Genomic DNA, 21,224 nt, shown 5'->3' on the forward strand with positions numbered 1-21,224 from the left:
TTAGACCCCTGTCCCAAACTATCTGTTTAAGCCTATGCAGCTATACAATTAATATCAAAATTTGAAAGGTAACATACCACAGGTGCCAGTACAACCACTTCTGCCCAAGTGAGAGCACATGTGCCACTGCATAAACTGTTCACAAACCAACATCTGTGGCCCCTCTTCACACATTTGGGGTTGATTTAGTTGCCTCTTGTGCTTTCCTACCCATGGTGCAACTCTTGACTGCCATCAGCCTTTACCAGTATAGGCTGGCATCACCACCATGAGACATCAAAGCTATGCAACTCATCATTCCCTCTATAGGCCACCCCTAGAGTTGTTTGCTTACCATATGCGTCATTGTGCTAAACACCTTGCTTCAAACTTGGCCCACTGGTCCTTTGCTTGTACCACAGCTGACAATCTCAGCAGGGCTTCTGTATTTTCCCAATTAAAACTATATCTAAACATCGGAACCCATATGTCTTGCAAATGTACCAGCTGCACCTGCTTTCCTGAAAAGTTCATCCATTTGTTCAGTATACCGCTCTTTAATATTAGTATTAATTATATTAATTATCGCACTTAATTAATTAATACCCAGAATGTATACTTAATGAACCCAAAATTAATCCGCTTACTTTGGCATTCCTAACTGGTTTGTTCAGTTTTCACCCCTTAGAATATAAATTTGCTGCAGTAATGAACAAACCTTTCCTTTTAAACTATAGCTATTATGACTAGTCATATTATTGCATAACTTGTGGACTTGTTACTCACTTAAACCCCAGTAAGTGTCTTTTTCTCGCTGTCTCTTCAGTTCTTCTTCATGTCTTTGTCTTTAGTTTTTGCTTGTTGTCTTTGTCGTCAAAATGGACGGTGACAAAGCAGTTTCTGTCCATCTCATTTTCGTGGTTGTTGACCTGGTGCCAACACTCAAACTTTGCTTCCAGGCATTCATTGGAACAGCACTAGTGCTACTTTGCTCCAATGTGCTAGTGGTAACCCGATCTCCTGCATGGATTTTATTCTGCTAATTGCCTTCACTATTTATTACCTGCACCAACCCAAAGTCCATAAAAAACCTTACAATAGAAGTAGCACTATTGCAAAAGGCCAGAAAATTGAAACAGAAATAACTGTTTTCCCTTCCTGTGCTACCCTTCTATTTTTTTCCGTTGCCTGTGTGTCCTTTTTTATTTTATGGTAACTGCTACTTAAAAGTGTGGGCTGAAACCTCTCCAGAGCCTAAGTGCCAGATACAGCATCTCTCCTAAAACTGACCTGTGCTTTTCACTAAAGACCAGCTCACTTTTCTCCATTTTATTGCATGGAGATTCATAGGCTGTCTTTTTAAACAACTGGTCAGTCAGGTTTTGAATTACTGAACCTAAGTGTGTGTGCTTTTTAATTACTGCTGGCCCTAGCACAGCTGTTAGGACTTTCACACCCCTGTGCATTCCTGATTTGCTGGCTGAGCTTCCTGCTGCATCATCCCCCATCCTTTGTTCTTTGGCTTGTCCTGGTTCATTCAAACCAAATCCTAAACTGGTGCACTTTTTTGCCAACTTAGTCATTCTTGCACTAGCACATTCAGACCTTTCACACACAAGCACTTGAATTCCTTTCATTTCCATTGTTCTTTGTTTTAATTCCACACTTTCTTTACTCAGTATCCTTAAGCCAATATCCAGTTCATGCCCTCTAGTCAACAATTGCCATTCACACTCACCAGCTTCTCTGCCTTCTATCTGATCTCTTTGTCCTAAATCAAATTTCAGTGCAGCACTGGTTACCTTTCCTAACAGTGGTGAAATATCTATCAGTGTAGCATGTTCTTTAAATACTGGACAGACCTCAGAATTACCTGGAGATTGTGGTGTATTGGAGAATAATGGAAGAAAACATCCTTGATGTTCCTTTCATCTCTCTGCTTTTCCGCACACTCATATTCCCACTCTTTATCTGAGCACTCATCTGTCTCATGTCACCCACCCAAGTTATAGGGTTCCAGTCCAATCTGGTTACTATTGCCCTAACTTTCACTATAGGTGGTTTACATTTCTTTTTTCCACTGCTTTCACTGCTTTCTACTTTACCAGTGGGTGTTCTACATGCTAACACTTCACAATTATCACACCAACTGTTTCATCTTTCAAAACTCTCAAACATTCTACAACTTTTACTTTCATTCACTTTGCTATTTTCTTCCTCATCATGATCTTCCTTATTACCAATAATACAAGGTAGTAAACCTCTTATAACAGTAGCTGTCTTCTTTAAACCTGATCTCTGTTTTCCTGCTTTTAATCTTTCCAGCCCCCTTCCATTCTGTTGCACACTCAGCTCAGCTTCTGCTTTCTCTACCCGCACTACAGGTTTGCATTTCCTAGCTTTAGCCTGCTTGCCTCTTCCACTCCACTGGAAGATGGCTGACTTTAAAATGAACTTAGGCATTTCTGAGTCTACAATTTTACCCTAATACAATTTGCCAAATTCGTTTTGGGTTGACCTACTTTTTCCCCTGTAAGCAAACATACACATACAGTGGTGTGAAAAACTATTTGCCCCCTTCCTGATTTCTTATTCTTTTGCATGTTTGTCACACAAAATGTTTCTGATCATCAAACACATTTAACCATTAGTCAAATATAACACAAGTAAACACAAAATGCAGGTTTTAAATGATGGTTTTTATTATTTAGGGAGAAAAAAAAATCCAAACCTACATGGCCCTGTGTGAAAAAGTAATTGCCCCCTTGTTCAAAAATCACCTAACTGTGGTGTATCACACCTGAGTTCAATTTTCTGATTACTGCCACACCTGTTTCAATCAAGAAATCACTTAAATAGGAGCTGCCTGACACAGAGAAGTAGACCAAAAGCACCTCAAAAGCTAGACATCATGCCAAGATCCAAAGAAATTCAGGAACAAATGAGAACAGAAGTAATTGAGATCTATCAGTCTGGTAAAGGTTATAAAGCCATTTCTAAAGCTTTGGGACTCCTACACAATAACTATAATCATAATAAATGAACAATAAAACAGCAGAGAAGTCGTGGATTAAATAAAAAGGCTGTAGTTATCAGCAGGGAGACGTGAATCCCGTGGCGAAGCAAGGAAGGGAATGTAGACACTGGAGCGACGTACGTCCTTATATAGGCAGGCAGCCAACAACGTGGGAGGCGTTGGGATAGGGGACCCAATGCCGCCTCACACGGTGACCGAGCTACAGGTTATGGACGTATATGTACGTAAGTAGGATTCAGTTAGCGTTGGGAACCCGCGTACCAAATTTCTTGAAGATGGGCCCGTAAGTAACAAAGACCGTTTAAAAGTTCAATATGGCGGCCGACAGTGGCATCATACCACCGAAATAAGTACCAAATTTCAAATGACTGTTACGCATAGAATTTCTAAAAGAAACCTGCTTAACTCTTGTAAGTAAGCTGTAAGGAATGAGCCTGCCAAATTTCAGCCTTCTACCTACACGGGAATTTGAAGAATTAGTGACATTGGAAAGTTCAATATGGTGGCCGACAGTGGCGTCATACCATCGAAATAAGTACGTACATCGGTTTCGTTTAGCGCAGGGAAGCCGCCTACCAAATTTCGTGAAGATGGGGCCATAAATAAGAAAGTTCAACATGGCGGACGATGTCGACCGTTATGACCGTTACGTTTAGAATTTCGAAATGAAACCTGCTTAACTTTTGTAAGTAAGCTGTAAGGAATAAGCCTGCCAAATTTCACCCTTCTACCTACACGGGAAGTTGGAGAATTAGTGATGAGTGAGTGAGTGATTGAGTCAGTGAGGGCTTTGCCTTTTATTAGTATAGATATGTATATATATATATGTATATATATGTATATATGTATGTATATATATATATATGTATATACAGTATATGTATATATGTATGTATATATATATTGTAATAGATTAGAATGCTTCTCGCACCCTTGTACCCTCAGACTATACGTCAGACACCAGGTAAAAGTCCAAAGATGATATTTATTATAATAATAAAGTGCACAAAGCACGCTCCTCTCCACAATTCTCCAATAACAATAAACCACAATAATAAACAATCCTCCACTCCCAGACGCTTAGCCACCCTGCCTCCCAACTCAGCTCATCGTCTGGGAGCTCCCACTGTCCTTTTATATTCCCTGACCCGGAGGTGTTCCTTCCCAACAGTCCACAAGTCCTTATTCCTTCCGGGTCAGGGTAAATAATGTTTTTCTCACCCGGAAGCCGTTGCTCTTCCTATGACGAACTTCCGGGTCATAGGGCATGAAGAACTCTTGGTCCTCCCTGCAGCTCCCTCTCGTGGCCCCATGGCATCCAGCAGGCGGTGCATAAAAACTACATGGTCCATAATGCCCTGCTGGTCTTCTGGGGACCTCCATGCTGCAAGGAGGGCTCCACCTGGCGCTTGTGGGTATTGGCCGGGTACATGGCCGGCCATATCTTACAATATATATATGTATATATGTATATATATGTGTGTGTGTGTATATATATATATATATATATATATATATATATATATGTATATATATATATATATATATATATATATATATATATATATATATATATATATATATATATATATATATAGTATACAGTAATAACCAGAAAAAACAGAAACAGATAATTTATTAATGTGAGAAATACACATACAATCAAGCACATCAATAAAATGTTCCAGGCCTGGCTGAACCCTGGGTAGCAATGGGTTTGGCTGCTTCACTTGTCTAACTTAAAGTACTCAAGGCACACTCCTATTTCATCTTTTGTCTAGACTCTTTGAGTGTGTGGGCTCAAGGTAACATAGCTATGCCTTTGCTGCCTGTAACCATGTGCTGTGATTTTTGACCTTGTTTAAGCTATCCATAGCATTTCTTTCTCTCTCTTGGGTCAGGAATTTAGAAACAGCTGGGATGACTACTGTGCAGCTCCTTGAGGAGGATTTATTTGGCTCCTTGCTGGTTGTGCCTCTCTCCTTTCTCTCTCTCTCTATTCAGTGCACAAACAGGGCATATAGTCTTCTGACGATACTCCTTCATCTGTATTGGAATGATTGTATCTGCTCTCCTCTCTCTCTCTGTCTCTCCCTCATGTACGTTCACTGGTCCATAGCCATGTCCTGTCCTATGCCACCTTTTCTTGCCTGGATTGTCACCTGTTATAACATATGTCTTTGGAGCTAATGCAGGTTTCATTTGGTGGTTGGACCAGAAATGTTTTGAGAAATATTCAAATCGAATCTTCCAATCAGATGATCTTTGAGTGTAAATTACGGGGGGGAGGATGGTTGCTGGCAAGCATTCAGTTCTAAGAAGAAAGAAAAGCTGGTGTGAAGAAAGTGATGGAGAAAGAGACGGGAACAAATGGGTAAATATTATGTTTGGTGCTTGAGGCATGCTGCAGACAAAAGTTTAAGCCATTCTATTTGAAGTTCAGAAAAATTAACCTCTACTAGGAAGACACATAGAATCTGCAGGTTTTATGTCCGACATTTATTTAGGTATAAATGAAGGTATGTCATTTATTACCAACACAGTACTGCTGGTAGAGTGCCATTCTGGCAGCAGACCTTTGGAATTGCGTTTTACTACTCAGTATCATGGAATCAACTCTCGTACTATAGCATGTAAGATTTGTAAGGAATATAAAGTGCATACTTAAAAGTGGTATACGTCAGTAAACCAGGGCTGTGCCTGACATAAAACCAATGACGTCCACAACAAAACAATGCTATATGCACTGTTAAGGTATTTTCTTTCTTAAGTAACAGCTAAGATCACTCCTGCAGTGGCTCTAATAGACATCATTTATTCAACAGATCTGAGGAATTGTTAACATATGAACACCTTAGTTCAATACAAGTGCCCAATATTAATTGGGAGAGTTGAGCTTTTAAAGACTAAAACAATTCACATAACACGGCTGAATAACACACATTGTAATATATGATACCATATACCTCCTTTGCATAATAAAGTTACTGAAACAGTTAAGACAGCTTAAGAGTCTGGGGTAAACATCTTGTAACTGAAAAATGCAGTCAATGAAAGAATTAAATTCTTAGTGAAAAATATGTTAGTTTATCACACAGTTGCCATCTTGGATATAGTGGGCAAGAAAACTTTGGAAACACAGAATAGTATACAAAATAATGCATTAAGATAAAGCACACAGCCAATATAGTTCTTCTCAAGTCCAATAGCATGTCAGATCAATATAGTTTACAGTATTTACAAACCACTAGTACACAAATGAAAATCAATAAAATACACATTGACATGATGAAAGAGATTCTCCCAAAGTTAATGTGTTGTTTGCTTTGGGAACAAATTTAGTCATATGGCCTTTCCTTTTTGAAGGGTGTGTTGTTAATGGTGATAACTATTTAGAAATGCTGCAAAATTACTTAATTTCTCACCTTGAACAATTAGGACTGACAGAGAATACAGTGTTTCAACAAGATGGTGCTCCTTTTCACTTTGCGTTGCATGTTAGATAATTTCTACATGAGAAATTCCGTAACAGATGGATTAGAAGAGGTGGACCATTTTCTTGGCCTCCACATTCGCCAGATTTGACTCCATTGGATTTCTTTTTATGGGGACATGTGAAAACTAATGTTTGTTCAATCAAACCTTGATCTTTAGGATAACTTATGTGATTGCTGGTATTACTGAAAATCAGCTTGAAAATGTTTTCCTAGAAGTACAGAATCGTATTAGTAATGATGTTGGACATGTTGAAAATGAACAAGAACAATAAAAAATGTGTTTCTTCTTTCTAATCCTTTTTACAGATTCTTTCTATCACATATACTTACAAAGTTACAACTATTTTAAATTTCACATGAACTTTATGGACACCCTGTATGTATGTACTATGTGTATGTATGTGTGTATATATATATATATATATATATATATATATATATATATATATATATATATATATACAGAGTGACAGAGAAAAATGGAAAAATTTTTAAAAACCCAATAAAAATAGAAGAAATCCAACAAAAAAATTTTTATTGACAGCAATTGAACCACTACAACTTGCCTTTTAAGAGACAGTAATCCAAATTATCAATGTCTGAAAATTATGTCCTGTAGATGGCATCCTCCTGTACGTATGCATTCTTCCAATCTGCTGTTGAGGTTCCCCATTGATCGCTGCAACATCTCAGGTGGGATACCACAAATTTCGTCCTGTTGGTTTCTTTTTTAGAGCATATCCAGTCTCTTCAGAGTTTTTAATCCAAGTTCTTATCGCATGTTTTGAGGGAACCAGACCATGACACCCTAAGTTGAAAAAACGTCGGAACTACCTCTGCGCACCTTCCAAACTATTGTTTTTGTAAAACATTTTTCTGGTGAAAGCACGCTGTTGCCCGTTCCATTGATCCATGATTACTAAATGGCAAGATTGTTTACAGTTCAAGGTTCATGTTCCGCAGTGCTGCCAACTGTACATGGCTACCACTATGCATTTCAAAAGTTCCCATTTTCCTGTGTCACCCTGTCTGTGTATATATATATATATATATATATATATATATATATATATATATATATATATATATATATATATATATATATAAATGTTTATGTATATATGTTAAGGAATTTGAACCAAATATTCAAAATGACCATTATGTTTATGGTTTTTGTTAGTTCATCAGAAAATAAAGACGTGTTTCATATATACCTACAGCACACACCTCCACAAAGAGTAATTTTAAAATATATACGCTCCGTATATTTCTTGTGACCTAACTTTAAGTATTGTAAGATGGAATATTTTAAATACACTACAGTGTATCTTTTTCTGCAGTGTGCCATGACTTTTCCTCCATGCATTTGTGTTGGCCATGTACCTTTTTTCTGCTAAGGATAGCAGCCACTGAGAATACACAAGTCTTGTATAGATGGGTGCATCACTGTCAGTATTTATGTTGTAGCATTTATAAAGTAAAGCCTTGAAATTCACAATGTTTACTAGAGGGTGCAACAGGCTCAATTTCATATGATAAACTGGAAAATTTGAAGGGATACAGACAGCAAAATGAAAACCTTACACTACTTATTACAATTTAATAACAATCTGTTATCGGCTTTAATTAACTGCTAAACCAGAAAAGGCTATGGAATACAGGTAGCAAAATGAAAGCTCAAAATTTCAAGGTGATGGCTGAAACATGATAGTAACAGACATGTACTTTGTGAACAGCCTTCTAAACATTTATTCAGATATTTGAACTTTTATTCAAGTTATTTATGAATGAAAATATAATTACAGTTGTCAGAATAAATACTTTACTAAAGGATTTAAACTTTTTCTTTGATTCTGTCTTAAATCACCAGGAAAGTAGAAATGGCTTCTTTGAATTTAACTTTCTTATCTCTAAGCATTTTCTTTGCTCTCTCTCCTGCTCAGTCTGATGCCCTAGAATGAACCTTATACTTATTTTACTCTACAAAGAAGCGTGGTGGTTTAACCTTTCACTTGTTTCTTTAATTTCATCTTTTTGCTAAGTATTTAATTGTGTTCTTTCTTTTTTTTTTTTTTGTTTTCATGGTTTATAACCAGAAATTCCATTTAGATCACTTAGATAATTTCTTTGTTGCTGATACTGTGCAATAGTTGATTTTTTGGGGGGTTTATTAAATACTCTATGATGGTATTGCCCATGGAGGTACTTAAATAAAATAAGAATCAACTGATATGTGACATTTCACAAGAAGAAGATAAGTTATGCTAGAAAGGCAGCTTAGCAAAAATATTTCTGTGATGCCTTATGGTCAGTACTGATAATGAAAGCATACTAAGAAAGGGAACATAGCCTGGTAGCTGATAGCACATTCTTGATTTTTTTTATATTTATTTATAAGCTCCAGTAAGTACACAGACAAAGTTCAGATTAAGTACATCAAGGCTTTATGCAGTTCAGCACATATGTTCATAATATGAACAATGCAGCATATCTAGGATGGTTTAAATCATTGACTCTGTTTTATTGTTTTACTCTGAAACATGAATAATATAAATTGTTCAATAAACATTTTGTTATGTATTAAAATTTACATTAATATGGGAGAATACAGGTAAAAAATGTTTTAATAATGTCAAATTACAATTTCATGCCCAAGTTATTATTAGAAGTTACTTATCACTAGTAAAAGCAACAAGTTGGAAGCAGCCCTGTGGATTCCATGCCAGAGATTGTGTCTAATGATAGTAACAACATGCCTTACTTACTACTTTTATTTCCCTTATGAATTGTAGAATATAATGCACTGATCAAGGTATAATTTAAGATAACCAACCTAATTTACTCATTTTGGATCTATGTATAGATTTGTCTTTATACTCTGTTTTATTCGTCATATCTGCTAGATTTCAGAAGTGTGTTATAGTTTTTATGTTTTCATTATTTAAGACAATTTTGCCTTAAGCAAATTCTCTACAGATTCTTCAGTCAAGATTGATGGCTGACTAATATTGCTGAATTGCATCCAGAAAGTTCACATGGATATTTTGGCATAATTATTTTAAGCAGTCATTTAAACAGCTTTTGATATATTTGTGGATTCAAATTGCAGGTGACAGTGCTCACACCTATTACAACATTTTTTGAGGATTCACTGTTATTTTTTCAAATTTTCCTCAAGATGGTGGTTGGGGGGCTCTTTTTGTTGGTTTATTTATTTATTTCTTTTTGTTGTATTGGTTCTAGGTCCTCCTAAAGCAGTTTGCCATCAGGACTTTGTGGTAAACCCTCTTTAGTTCAATACATTATGAAGACTGCAAAAAAGTAAAGTCCAGTCTGAAAGTTGTCATGTGTCACTTACTGTGAATTGGCCTGAAACTTTTGTCTTCATGTCTACTCACAGTCACACCGTTGCATACTGTGCCACAAACAATAACTTTGAGAGGAAGGAGAAATCAGGAGAGCTGTAGCAATGATATTTCTCAAAACATCACAAAGCAATTTTCAGGACATTTTATTTTGTAACCTTTTGTACATTTTTGTAAAGAACTCAAATTGGACTTTTTTGGGTTGAGATGGATGTAATTCATTTCAAGATTTTAAAATTGCCATTCTGTCCAGCTGAAATTCAAATTTAAGCCAGAAGATATTTGACTTGTTTGAAAATAGGCGTAAAAGGGAGAGGCTGTAAACATGGTATCCTTACCACTGGAAAATGTGTTGTGATGTTATCACATTTTCTTAGTTGCTCTGTTATAACTAATATGTTTCTTAAATTACACCTTTAGTAAAAGAAAATGTATCGTGAAGTATTCACTCCCTTTGAAGTGTTGACTTTTTTTTTTAATTACTCATTTACTGTGGGTTTATTTTGGCTTTTTTGACTCTGATCAACAAACTAAAGACTGATGTAAAAGTGAAAACAGATCTTTGTAAAGTCGTCTAAATTAATTACAAACATAAGACACCAAAGAATTGATTGCATGAGGATGCTCCTCATTTGAGTCAATATTTATTAGATACACCTTTGACAGCAGTTACAGTCTTAAGTCTTTTAACTTCTGGATATTGAAATTTTTCCCCATTCTTTTTTATTAAACTGCTCTAACTCTATCAGATTATATGGGGATTGCGAATGAACAGCCTTTTTTGTGAGGTCCTCAGTTTTTGGTAGCTGATTCCTTACCTTGCGCTACTTCAATCTTTATGTTGACTGCTTTTTCCATTTTAACCTGAGTCTCATCACCCACTCAACCCTCAGTCTTCAAAACTTTCAATAATTTTTTTTTCCTTCTTATAAATATATTTTACTGTGTGCTTGTTCACACTCTAGTATTATCCACAGATGCAAACCAATGGCATGCTTTTATCACATCCATTAGTGACACTTAATAATAATAATAATAATAATAATAATAATCCTTCTATATAAAAGCGGTCGGGATTGTCCTTCCATCCCGTGTGTGCTACGCAGGCGCGGAGTTTCACACACGCACTGTCCATTTTGCAATGCACGATGGGATTTGTAGTTTCGTTTTTCCAGGTAAAAGATGATTTTCTACTCCAGACTGTGCGATATCTTCTTCCTTCTTACTATATAAAAGCGGTCGGGATTGTCCTTCCGTCCCTTGAGTGGAAAGTGTAGCGGTATTCCGCTTATCATAGACTTATTACTTGCAGCTTGCGGTACGAAGTGACATGATGTGAGCTGAGTTCTGGTGCTCCCATCGTTCCCTTGCTTTTGTGCGTGATGCGCTGGAAAAATAGACAAAATTATGTCTCTGGAAATAATTCATGTTGATGGAGTACAAATGCCTCACCGTGTAGTAAATATCAAGGGGGTTCAAAAGGGCGAAAATTTCATCACAAAAATAACAGAAACTACGAGTATTAAAGTAATACCGCTCAAATGCATCCATCCATCCATCCATCCATCCATCCATTATCTGACCAGCTGAATCCGAATACAGGTTCACGGGGGTCTGCTGGAGCCAATCCCAGCCAACACAGGGCACAAGGCAGGAACCAATCCTGGGCAGGGTGCCAACACACTGCAGCGCTCAAATGCAATATAACCAAATTAATGAGTTTGTATTAAATATCAAATTGATCTACATATTGAATTGCCTTAAGAAGTGGTCAACTTAAAAGTTGGTCACCTTGAAAGGCAGTTGAGCCTAGTAATAATAATAATAATTCTTTACTTCCTCTGCCAAAGTCTTCTCTTAACTGGCTGTTGTAGTTGCAAGCTCACTTGCACTTCGACGAGTAACACGTTTAAGCACCATACTTAAAAAAAAAAAAAAGTAATAAATAAAAAAAAAAACTTGCAGGCAACTAAATCATATACACACACACACACACAAAACTCATATCCCAAGTGCTACCAAATAAAGGAATAGATGCAGCCAGAGTGCAATTAGGATACTGAAAGCAATGGGAATAGGGAATGAAGAATTAAACTGGTTGGGCTACCTTATATTTTACATAAGCTCTGGAGAGAAATTTGTGCTGCAGGAGAGTGAAGGTATGTTGGTCTCTGTGGGTCAGTTGCACTGTGCTGTGAGCTGGGGGATGCTGATCTGATCCAAGTAAGTATCTGCAATAACAAGACTAACTTTTGGGTTTACCACTGTTGTAGTGAACCTCAGGGTTGTGGTCAACTAGCGGACTAAGTTTAAAGACTAAGTGCAGTTGCAGAGTGCTGCTTGGAGTCGGAGAATTGAAACAAAGTTACTTATTATATTTGGACCACTTTGTGAGCAGGTTTAACTGACATATTACAGTAGAAGATGATTCACTAAACAAACCACAGTATATGTAGAGCGCATTCTCTCAGCTTTGACAAGTGAAAGTAATAATTTTATTTCAAGCTGTATTTCATGCATTTGGAGGAATATTATGGACAAAATAAAATAAATACATAAGCAACAAAAAACATATTTTGTGACATATTTATTTATACTACCATTTCATGATACATTGATTTATGCTTACATTTCACAGTACTTTTAATTATTTAGCATTTATTTATTTAATTTTGTCCAAAATATTCCACCATGTTTTCTGGGCCTCACAGTCATGTGATTAATACAATTGAGAAAACCTGTTTTTTTCCTTATGTTGTAGCCATGAGCTTCTTGTTGGTCTGTCAGTTAAGTCAATCAGGGACATGGAGATTCATATAGATTGGTAGATAAGACATAATTTTCTGAATTAGTTATAGAGATTCCTAAGTCCACACATGACAATGTGGTATATAAGATCATAATAGATTAATTGTTATAAAATGTGATCTCATCTGGTGTTACTCCAAAAATGCTGTTAGTTTTGAATTTGCAGTCACTACTAATCAGCAATCTCACAAGTAAACAAATATTTTACTAAATGGTCTTAATGTATGAAAATTCCAAAACATGCATCATCTGACATCTGTTTCTGTATGTGTATAGAAAAGACACAAACACAAGGTTTCAAATAGCAGCAGTCACGTTCCGCAACCAAAAATGTGAGTTTACAACAAATATTGTGAGTTTTCAGAAAGAGCCAAAGGGTCAAAGGTAAGTACAGTGTTGTATATTTAATTTCAAGTGTAACCTCTGAAACACCATCGTTCATAATAAAACTTGTCAGTAACAGATTTCAGGTAATCTTCATTTTGAAAGATCTCGGTGATATTCAGTTTGAAACATTTCTTCAATGCTTTACTCAAGTTGACAAAGAACACACATTATGAATATTTGAATAAAATAAATTCAATTCAATAAATAATTGAATTCCATTCCTTTTCTGAAACATTAACCAAGTATATTTAATATTCTGAAATGTTAAATGTCAATATTAACTGAAATATTAACCCTTCCCAATCATTGCCCAAAATTCTTTCACGCTTTGGAATTAATTGATAGGATATGGAAATTATTAATATTTTTGCCATCATTTGTTGTAGTGTTTTCAAATGCAGATATTGGTAAAAGATTAGGGGAGTCTTGTAGTTTGTTTTTCATAAAGTTCCTGACTTATATGAAAAACAATAGTGAGTTGCTGGAAGTCTACATGTGATTTTCAGCTGACAAAATTAGACATAAGCATTGCCATTGTACTGTTTCATGATTTGTTCCCTACAGTCTACTCGCTGATCACTTAAAGAGTTTCTCAAAAAAAGTGGTATTCTGTTTTATTTTACTATTATTTATTTTTGTCCCTTTTATCCACTGTTAATTGTAAATTCAGTCTTTTTCATTTCTGAAAATGACCTTAACAAGGACTTAAGTTTTAAAATATGACATAACAATGAAAACAAGTTCTTATTACAGGCAAACTTTTTTTTCAGTTTAACAATTTGGGATAATTTTTGAAGTCAATTTAATCTTTACACAACAGCCTTGCATTTATAAATCAAAGATTTTAGATTGTCATGATCGGACGTGGCGGCACTGTGGTGCAGTGGTAGCGCTGCTGCCTCGCAATAAAAATACCTGGGTTCGCTTCCCGTGTCTTCCCTGCGTGGAGTTTGCATATTCTTCCCGTGTCTGCATGGGTTTCCTCTGGGTTTTCCGGTTTCCTTCCACAGTCCAAAGACATGCAGGTTAGACGCATTGGCGATCCTAAATTGTCCCTAGTGTGTGCTTGGTGTGTGGGTGTGTGTATGCCCTGCGGTGGGCTGGCACCCTGCCTGGGGTTTGTTCCTGCCTTGCGCCCTGTGTTGGCTGGGATTGGCTCCATTGACCCTGTGTTAGGATATAGCGGGTTGGATAATGACTGACTGACTGATTGGAAGTGCTAAAAGAAAAAAAGTTGTAGAATAAATCTGCTACATATGCTAGAGTTTGCACCTTAGCTGACAATAAGTTTCCAGATTCGTATCATAGTAGGTAATAGCAATTGTGAGTCAGTATGTGAATGAGAAGGGTAATTTTTCCATTCCTGCTTGGTCCAGAGCTGTAGTGAATAGTGGCCACAAGGTAGAAAGCAACCTTGGAAAGGTAGCTAGGCCATTGTAAAGCACGTTTACCTATATGGGACTAGAGGTATCAATTAACTTATCTTTGGAATGTGGGTTGGGAAGTACTTCAGCTTAATTCAGAGTTTCTTAACCATGCAAAGTGATGAGTACTGCTGCTGAGACTTTCAGGTTCAGTATCTGAGAAATAGGAAGACCATAGTATCTTGGAATTCTATGATTGACAGCTGATGATCAAACATTCTGGTGCCAAGTGAGTGTATACTTTTACAGACACAAAATTCCACTTGGCAATGGTGAGCTATTTGTCAATGAAACAATTTCAGCCACAGGTGAAGAAAAAGTCAAAAGGAACATGTTCATTACTATGCCTAAGGACCCAGACGGTAACATCCCAATTTTAAAATTTGACTCCTTTAACAACTGCTTTACACTTTTGCTTAACAAAATAATTTTTACTAAAATAAGGCTTTCTCTTCCGTAATTATAATCACACAGTGCTTTACAAAGCAAATACTATTACAATGTAAATTACAAGAGTAAGATTCTTTTACCAGATAAAGAAATTAATTCAATGCATTATGACCAGTTTCAGTAAGCAGTTCACATTGCTTTGTCAGTAATGTCACTGATTACATGGAGCTATAATATAATGAAAAAGAAACAAAAAACGGGTGTTTCTTTGGTGTCGAAACATATGAAGCTTCACAAACAGGTCTCAGAAAAGAGCTGCACAAATTACAAATTGAAAGAGTTTACTGGAAATATTGTAGCAATAAGAAGACCAGCACAATGCCATTGGTTCAATCCCCACCTCTGACACAATGAGAAAGTTATGTAATCTGGTTTCACTCAAGTCTGTTAACAGTTGTAATATGGAGCTAGCTATACTCAAAATGCACTATGAGTGCAGGAAACGCACTCAATAAATAACATCCAAAATATATTTGCATCCATTCCTAACTTGAACACTCACAAAATTATAATGGCTGGATACTTTAATTGTATTTTAGATTCAGATCTGGATAGGTCTTCAGCTATAGGGTCGACAACATCTAACACTGCAAAAATAATCACACAGTATTTAATTGATTGTAACTTATCAGACCCATGGAGATTTCTAAATCCATACTTAAGAGCATCTTCCTTCTTCTCACTAGTACATCATTGTTACTGAAGAATTGATTATTTCTTTATAGGTAACAAGTTATTGCCCACGATCAAATCTTGCAAATATGATGCTATTGTTATCTCTGACTATGCCCTTCTGATCATGGAGTTCACATCACTATGCCCCTCATACTCATTTCGCAGCTAGCATCTTAACTCCCTATTATTAGCTAATGAGAATGGTACAGAATTTATATCCACGCAAATTTATTATTTATTTTTTTTTAGAGACAAATGCATCCTGTAGATTTCTGCAGGAATATTCTGGGAAACTCTGAAGGCATTTTTAAGAGGACAAATTATCTCATCTTTCCCACAAAAATAAATCAGAAAACTAGAAGGCATCAGAGTTAATCAGTGAAATTACCATAACAGTTCAAGAACACGCCAAGTCTCCAAATGAGGTACTTTTTAGGAAAAGAAAACCTCAACCTCTTGACAACAAAAGAAACAGAACAAATCATTTTTAAATCGTGACATCATTACTATGAACATGGAGAGAAGGCTAACTAGATCTTACTGCAACAAATCCATAAGCAGGAAATTTGCAATGAAATATCAGTAATCACCAACGCCAAGGTAAAATCATTGGCCTTGAAACTGTAATGCACACATTTAGAGACTACTATATGTACTTATATTCGACTCGGTTTAAAGAACACAAAACACAATCTAATGTGTTTTTTGATACATTATGGATACCACAGGTAGATAGTCTAAGTTTAGAGGAATTGGATAAACCTCTGACATAATCAGAATTACTAGATGCTATAAACTCATTTCAGAGTGGGAAGGCAGCAGGTCCTGATGGTTACACTGCTGAATTAAAAAAAAAAAAAAATCAGTTAAATTAGCTCCCCTCTTATTAGCAACATTTATAGAAGCCAGAGACAAAAAAAAATCTTCCACAAACTTTTCGCCAAGCATTAATTATCATTTTTCCTAAGAAAAATAAGGACTTATTACAATGTGCATCATACAGACCAATCTCACTTCTGAATAATGATGTTAACATACTCTCCAAAGTCCTAGCTAGAAGGATTGAGAAAGTGCTTCCTCCAGTAATACCACAAGACCAAACCGGATTTATTAAAAGTAGACATTTGGCTTCCAATCTTCGACACCTATTTAATGTAATATATTCACCAATAAAGTCTAACACTCTGGAGATCACATAATCTTTGGATGCAGAAAAAGCATTTCATATTGTTGGATTGGATAATCTGTTCACCACTTTGCATCAAATATTTTAAACAAGACGTGCATAGATGGTCTACCCGCCATTTTACTTTAGCAGGGAGAATTAACATTGTCAGGATGGATATCCTCCCTAAGCGTCTGTTCCTATTTCGAAACATCCCCATATATTACCAAATCTTTTTTTAAGAAATTAAATTCAATTATAATCTAATTTATTTGAAATTTGAAAAATTCACACATTCAAAAGGCGACCCTGCAACGATCTAAATCAGAAGGTTCCATGGCTCTATCTAATTTTCAATTTTATTACTGGGCGGCAAACATACAAGCTACAAAAAACCTGGACATTGACACAAATAGATGAACAAACACTAGCTTGATCTGCAATAGAAATTATATCCTGCAGTAACTCTTTATATTCCTTGCTTTGTACACCAGTAAATACAAGGTATTGTGAATATACTAACAATCCAATTGTCCTTCATTCAGTCAGAATATGGAACCAATGTAGGAAGCACTTAAAGTTAGAGAATATTTTATCTGTGGCACCTCTACATGATATCCACCTCTTTCCACCGTCTCGAACTTGCACAGTTTTTAATGTTCAGAAAACGCATGGGATTAAATCATTTAGAGATTTGTATATAAATAATGTCTTTGCATCCTATGAACAATTACACTTCAAATTTAATCTCCCATCAACACAATTTTTCCACTGACTCCAAATTACAAACTTTGCTAAATAAAATCTGCCCAATTTTCCTCAACTCCCACCTATTTCCATTCCAGAAGATATATTGATCAGTCTTGAGGACTCAAACAGCATTTGTATCTCACTATTATAAAATAAAAAATCCTGGAAAGGAAAAGCAGAGCGACAAGATATGATCTTCTCGTAAGACACTTAAAAGACCCACGAGACGCAAACAATATCAAATAAGAGAGCACAGCCAGCAAACACTAAGTCGTGTAAAGGCACGTAGCACACATGGATCCTGTGCTCTCAGCACATATAAAGCGTATAAGGACAATCCATTCTAGATGAAATGTCAATGACTAAGCAAAGAAGAAAGAGCAGCGTGGAGAAAAAAGACCCAAAAGCGTTGGAGAGAAAAAAAGGCAGATAAGAGATTATGAAAGCATTGGAATTCGAAAGGCTCAAACAAACGACGGTGCAATACACATGCAGACAAAGGTAAAGAATATGAAAGCAGTAAAATTCAAAAGTATTGTAGCGTCCCAGCCAGGTTGAAGCCTTTTTTGTTTTAAGTGACTGTTAGGTCCGATTGAGGGAGGGCGGAGTACAGCACGGAAGACTGATAGCAGGGTATTGATTGAGTCTTCCGCTACATAAATCCCGATCAGCGTGAAAAGTAACGCTTGCGCACGCACTGTATGTAACGCCCCAACTCCTCCCAGAATTACGCCTCTTTGAATAAGCAAATGAATATAAATCGCCCTTAAGCTCAGTCTTCTGTGAAAAGACAATGGGAAAAGCACAGGGGAAAATATAAGAATTTCAGTGAATACCAAGTGGAGGCAAAGGAAAAACATACTATTTGTTAAAATAAACCGTGGTATAATCAACAAAAGGAAGTTGATCGAGTGACATAGCGTGTTGGAGAAACTTGAAAGCTCACGTTCAGAAAATCGCACATTGCCAGAAATAAAAAAGAAGTCACATATCAAAGTCACCGTGAAAAGGCGAGTTGTAGCCCACTGTCTGAGTGTCATATGAACGCTTATTAGGGTACAGAGAAAAAAAGGCACACAGTGGGGAAAAAGCACGAAATGTCAACTTCAATCTGGACATTTCCACTTTAATCACGTAGTTTATTTTGTCATTAAAGTAGAACATCATAAACTTCATCATAAAATCGTTTAATTAACCAGTTTCTCAAATCACATCGTAATTAAAGTAGCACGTTAAATGCTTTGTTTTGTATTTGATCTTCTATGTGCTCTATGTGTGTGAATTACTACTTGCTTCTTAAACCGGCTCTCTTCCGCCAACTGGACACAGAGTTCATTACATTCGTGATATTACAGCTCTCTGAATAACTAAAATACTGAGATGTATACATGATATTATTTTTATGATGACAGGAGTTAAAGCACGTTATTAAACATGGCTTTCACGGCGCAGTGATTGTGTGCGACCTTCGATGAAACAGTTTACTGCAGCAGTACTCAGAGGCGGCTCTAGGCTTGTGGTGGCACTGGGCAGAGGAAGAATTGGTGGCTCCTTCGCCCGCCAATGTCAGTAAGGTAGCTTATGCACGGTGGATGGCCATGTCCATTGCAGACACTGCATAGCCGCCTCGTGCTCATGACGCAAGCATTTAACTTTTGCCGAAATTTGTCGCTGTGTTTTTAGCTGTGTTGTTATTTTCTCTATCTGTTTTATATTCAATATATGCAGTCCTTGCTTTTCTTTCCCAAAATACCCAATCACCACACAATCAGCTCTGTAATAGAAGTTAAGCCATCTGTAAGCTTAGAGCGCCGAGTACTCAAGACGTTTAAAGAACATTGAAATATCTTCGTAGTACATGTTTAATTATTCTATCCTTCACGACACTCCCAGTGAAGAATATAAATTATTTAAATGAAGTTAAAGTTTTATCTGTATAATATTATAAACATATTTTGCTGCATTTCACCTTAAAAATGATATCGTCATCATATGTAAATACACATCTGCACAGGAAAGGCTTTGAAATGTTTTGCCGTGGCTGAGGCAGCGTGTGCTTGAAGCTGTATCCCAATAATTCTCTTTCTGATCAGCTGTTGCTGTGATTCACACTCAGATACAGTGATATAAATACTCCGAGTGGTGCAGTGAGAGTAATATGGAAAAAGATGATCCGCTGTGGCAACTCCTAACGGGAGGAGCTGAAAGAAGAAGAAGAAGGTGCAGTGAGAGTAACAACGCTAAAGCAGTTATGGTATTTGGAATACTATGGCTATTCCCTGGACCATTATATTGTTACAGGTTTATTACAATCAGATGCTTTACACTAATAAACAATATGCGGTTAGTTTCAGTGTATTTATAAAGCCGTGTCAGGAAAATAAGGTGTAACCACACAGGAACAGTAGCATTGCTTTGACGCTGGGTGCCGCCAGTCTGCAAAACCGAGCGGAGAACTTGTGTACGACAAGGTATGAGGTACCGTGGAAAAGTACGTGGCTTTACGCCAAGTGTAGGTTTTATACATCGCGATTTGAACATGGAAAAGTTCTTACGCAACATTTCTGTGCGTACACACCGTTTATACATGAGGCCCCAGGTGTAATTGAAAAAATAGCAGGACAAAGCAAGGTCAGAAATAAAAGGCAAAGAGCAGAAAACAAAGTCTTTTCACCTTTGCATCATTCAATGCACAAAACGTAGATTTACACAATAATGGACCATATGCTATGAGAATCTGCGGTCCTGCAACAATTAAAGCAACGACAAGTTTCACTTCAAAGAAAACACAGTTCGGTCAGGTGTATATTTATGATCACGGAGAAGCAATTACAACGCAAGCAGCAGAGACACGAAGTGGCAAAAAGGACAGCGATTGTACAGGCTTTAAAATGATCAACGCTGTCCCCCCTTCGCAACACGAGCAGCTTTATACGTCCTGTGAGAAAGACATTTTACCTCGCCCGGGGCCGGAAATAAAGGATTAGTATTGTTTTTACAACGTCAGGCAAGACAAAGCAGCGAGCCATCATTTAAAACAAGTCCATGGACTTCTAACCTAGCAGTTTTTGGATTGCTTGTGGCAGATAGGCATCATGTGCCCACAGTTCTTAAAACAACATGTGACAAGCAGAACAGGCAGCTCACCAGCAGCAGAAAGACAGCAGATGATCAGACGGCATATCCTTATTGTGCGTTCCGGCCCCCCCTTCACAATGCAAGCAGCGTTATACGTCCTGCGAGAAACAGATGTAACCACGCCCGGGGCTGGAAATAAAGAACAAGTATTGTTTTTACAAAAGTTTTTAAAGTAAAAGTGAAAATAATGCATATGTAACAATTCCCATGAAAATAACAATCTCTTTAGATTGTATGTCCGGTAAACCAAACACAGGGGTGGGCGACCAGGGGGTAGAGCCCCGTAGTAATATATAAAAACATTGTAAAGTACCTTCCTTTTAAAGATCCCAAAGTACAGTAGGAAAAGGATCTCTTACTCAACATTTCAGAAACAGAGCGGAAGGCAGCCAGACACAGAATTCACTTGAGCTCCATATGTGCAAAGCATTCAATTATTCAACCAAAAATCTTTTATCAAGTACATTTATATTGTTTAACATTGACCAAAATGTTTCCAGGGCAAGATTCAAACTACAAATGTTGCAATCAAGCTCCAGCTTCACTGGG

General features: G+C 36.8%; 1 protein-coding gene across 1 annotated transcript in view; it reads left to right on the forward strand.

Annotated features, from left to right (window-relative positions):
* LOC120525770 (MAM domain-containing glycosylphosphatidylinositol anchor protein 1) overlaps positions 1 to 21,224 on the forward strand; it is a 1,080,913-nt gene that overhangs the window by 378,586 nt on the left and 681,103 nt on the right. The gene's annotated exons all lie outside the window — the stretch shown is intronic.

Source organism: Polypterus senegalus, chromosome 3 (assembly GCF_016835505.1).
Source record: "Polypterus senegalus isolate Bchr_013 chromosome 3, ASM1683550v1, whole genome shotgun sequence".
NCBI lineage: Eukaryota > Metazoa > Chordata > Cladistia > Polypteriformes > Polypteridae > Polypterus > Polypterus senegalus.